The following is a 4064-nucleotide window of genomic DNA, read 5'->3' on the forward strand; positions in this document are numbered from 1 at the left end:
TTTTTTTTTAAGACAGGGTCTCACTGTCACCCAGGCTGAAGTCCAGTGGCATGATCTCTCCAGAGTAGCTGGGATTACAGGCAGGTGCCACCCCACCCGGCTAATTTTTGTATTTTGGGTAGAGACAGGGTTTTGCCATGTTGCTCAGGGTGGTCTCAAACTCCTGGGCTCAAGTGATCTGCCTGCCTCAGCCTCCCAGAGTGCTGGGATTACAGGTGTGAGGCACCGCACCCGGCCTCCATAAACTTCCTAAAAACAATGGGTAAACTCTAAGATACACCTCAATAAAGTTGTGTAAAAATTATGGTTCAGCCATGTAACTGATGACTCTGCACTTATCAAAAATGATATTTTAAATAACAAGGTATTTGATTATATTAAGAAATGTTATTTAAATTTTCGAGTAAAATGTTGGTAATAATTTTTTATCTTTTACGCCAGGCCCAGTGGCTCATGCTTGTAATTCCAGCACTCTGGGGGGCCAAGGTAGGTGGATCACTTGAGGTTAGGAGTTCGAAACCAGCCTGGCCAACATGGCAAAACCCTGTCTCTACTAAAAATAAAAAATTAGCCAGGCATGGTGGCGAGCACCTGTAATCTCAGCTGCTCGGGAGGCTGAGGCATGAGAATCACTTGAATCTGGGAAGCAGAGGTTGCAGTGAGCCAAGATCGCACCACTGCACTCCAGCCTGGGTGAAAGAGTGAAATTCCATCTCAAAAAAAAATATATATATATATATTATCTTTTAGAGATACCTGTTGAAAAGTTAAATTATTTATCTTGGATTTGCTTCAAAATAATCTAGTCTGGGAGGTGAGAAAAAACTAAGTTTACATTATGGGTACATGGAGGTACACTGTACTCTTCCCTCTACTTCTTATAATACAAAGTGTAAAACAATTTTTAAAAGTTGTAAAAGAACATTTAATAAAATTAGGAAGTTAGTCATGATTTCTGTGTAAAGCAGATTAGGATATTTTCAGTGTGGTTCAAATTATATAAAAGTACATATATATGGACATTTGTAAACATTATTAGAGAAATGTTGATTGTCCAGTATTAGCCAAAAAGTTAAAGTTAATTTCTAGGCGTTGGGATCGTGCGAGCTATGTTCCTATTCTTATGTTTTCACACTTCTCACAGTGGACATCTATCACTTTCACACCTTAAAAATTTACAGTAATCATTCATGTTGAAAGCCATTTAAGACACAAAATTTATCTTTATTCCATTCGGATTTGTACTGGACACTCTCAAGAAACTTAAGCTACAACTTGACATGAAACTGCTCAACCTGATAAGTGTCTACCCCAAATGTTCAGTTCTTGTTCGTTTTTGGGGGACTTTTTTTAAAAGAATTAACCAGAAGAAAGATAAAAATTCTAATTTCACTCCTGTTTATCACCACCTCATTCATTTCTGGAGGTCAAACTAAAAGTAACCACTTCCAAGTTGCTAATGATTCAGACACAATCTAGTTCTATGGAACTTGTTGGAAAGGAAGTTCTGCGTCTAAAGCTGTTGCAGGATATGACTTCTCAGCTCCATTTTCTTCCTTCAGTATCAAATAGTACTTAACTCTAAATGGACATGATGTTTCTACAAATAGTAGAATCTTTATTTATAAAGAGGTAAATTTCTGTGGCAATAATACAAACATAGATTTGACATACATACACCACCATCCCCAGCTTACATATATTAACTTTTTTTGTTTTTTTTTTGAGACAGAGTCTCACCCTGTCACCAGGCTGGAGTGCAGTGGTGCGATCGCAGCTCACTGCAACCTCCACCTCCCAGGTTGAAGTGATTCTCCAGACTCAGCCTCCTGAGAGTAGCTAAGATTACAGGCACGCCCCACCATGCCCAGCTAATTTTTGTATTTTTAGTAGAGGCAGGGTTTCACCATGTTGGCCAGGATGGTCTCGAACTCCTGGCCTCATGATCCGCCCATCTTGGCATCCCAAAGTGCTGGGATTACAGGCGTGAGCCACCACACCCAGCCCTATTAACTTTTGTTTTCTATTGCGTGGATTCTTTTACAAATTTGGGGGTTTTTTCCCCTTTTAGAGCAGCACCCTAATTCAGGGCTAATGGAATAAGGTACATTTTAATGTAGATTCAATTCAAGGCACATTAAACCTAGTAAAACCGGCAGAGGAGACCTGGTGCTGTTTGTCCTGATATTCACACCCATTGATAATCCCACTCCAGCTGAAGGACTAAAGAGGAAACCTGTTCTTAGACTGAGAACTGTTACAAAAGTGAGAACTTTCCCTTCAGGGAGTCCTCCCCATCAGCTGAATGACCTTTCTTTCCCAGGTCTTCCCACTAGCTGTCACCACGGAAGTCACCACCTGCCCCCCTTTCCCTTGCAAGGGTTACTAACAGTGATCTCATCTGGTCACCACAAAGTCAGTAGGAAACTCAGGCTGAAGATACACTGAAAACCTAGCACCACACAAGAGCTCATCACAGCAACCTTAGTTTTACTTCCTTCTGGAAAAAGATGAACAGCACTTTCTTCTCCTTTCACTGACATTCAGTTAAAAAGGATCCCAGGTACACGCTATGACTGGAGGTAGTGGCGCTTATTGAAACTGGAATTTTTGTAGTGATTAGTGCGTTTACTCAAACCTGTAAGACTGAAGTGTGGTTAAGTGTCTTGGCTTGAGTACTAACTAGATGGAAAACATCCACCTGTTAAAAATGTAGGAGCCTGTCGCGCCTGCAACTGTTGCCTGAATCTTTTGGGTGCTACTCACAGCTCAGGGCAGCATCCACCAGGTGAATGGGTACAACTGCAGAAGTGGCTCCAGGAACCAGGAACCGCCCTGCATCTTACCTGCACCCTCACCTGTCACTCAGGAGTTTCTCCATGACTTTGCAACTGCCTAATGGGGCTGATCTGGTATTAGATATCTGATATCAACGGATATCAGATCTGGGGTAGGGCTGTTCCCTTCTGAAATTAAGGACACCTTAGGAAGATCAAGGGAAACAGTCAGGAGATGAAAGTGGTGGCCAGGAAATAAAATGTTCGCCTGAGTGGATTTCAATTCAGTCAGTAAGTACTTGTTTCACGGTCTCCCTTCCACACCCTGCTCTTTGCCTTCTTAGCACTTATCACAGCTTATAATCAGAGTGTGTTTAATCTGTCTCCTCCCACACTGGGAGCTCCAGGAACACAGGGACTGTGTCTGCCTTGTTCACCACCGAGTCCCCAGCACCAAAAACAGTGCCTGAACATAGCGGGCAGTCAAGAAAAGCCTGTTTATTCAACAAATGCCTATCGATGCCAAGGACTGCGTTAAGGTCCTTACTCTCAGAGGTTGACAGTCCTTGATGGAGACAAACAATAAACAAGTAAATGGACAGACAGACAAACAAATGTTTATTATTACTTTCTGGGGAGACAGCTTCCATTCGACAAATAATGACTGAGTTCTTAAGTCCTTACACACAATGGTATGTACAGCACTACGCATCCGTGACCAAAACAGACAAAAATCCCTCTCCTCGAGGAGATGACAGCTTTTCCCCATTTCAGGCTCTGTCTGGGCTCCTCCTGTTCCCACCAACGAGGACCGTCTCCCCAGATCTTCCCCAAGGCTGGCTCCTTTCTATTTGGGTCTCAGCTGAAATATCACCTTCTCCAGGAGGCTTCCTTGACTACCCCTTCAAACGTACCTCCCACCCGAATCACCTTCACACCAACCCGTTTTTTCTTTACGGCAAACATTTTCTGGTTGACGTATTTATTTGGTTAATGCGCCCCTCTCACCCCCGTAAGTTCCAAAAGGACTCCAAGAGGCCTTTGTGGGATTTGTTCTCCCGCTGAGCTCGGTGCCCCGAGCCGACGAAGACCACACAGAGGAGATCCTAACTAACTGGGGCAGAGCAGCCGCGGACCACACAGACGGCCGGCGACCCTGGAGTCAGCCCCGCGCTCCGGGAAGCTTTGGCCACTGAGCTGGGGGGTCAGCTTCCCCGTCTGGGCAATGGGGACGGGGCGCGCCCTTCCTCGGTGCTCCCCGCGGGAGGGCCCCAGCGATGCGCGGGA

Source organism: Colobus angolensis, unplaced genomic scaffold (genome assembly GCF_000951035.1).
Source record: "Colobus angolensis palliatus isolate OR3802 unplaced genomic scaffold, Cang.pa_1.0 Scaffold28, whole genome shotgun sequence".
NCBI classification, from domain to species: domain Eukaryota; kingdom Metazoa; phylum Chordata; class Mammalia; order Primates; family Cercopithecidae; genus Colobus; species Colobus angolensis.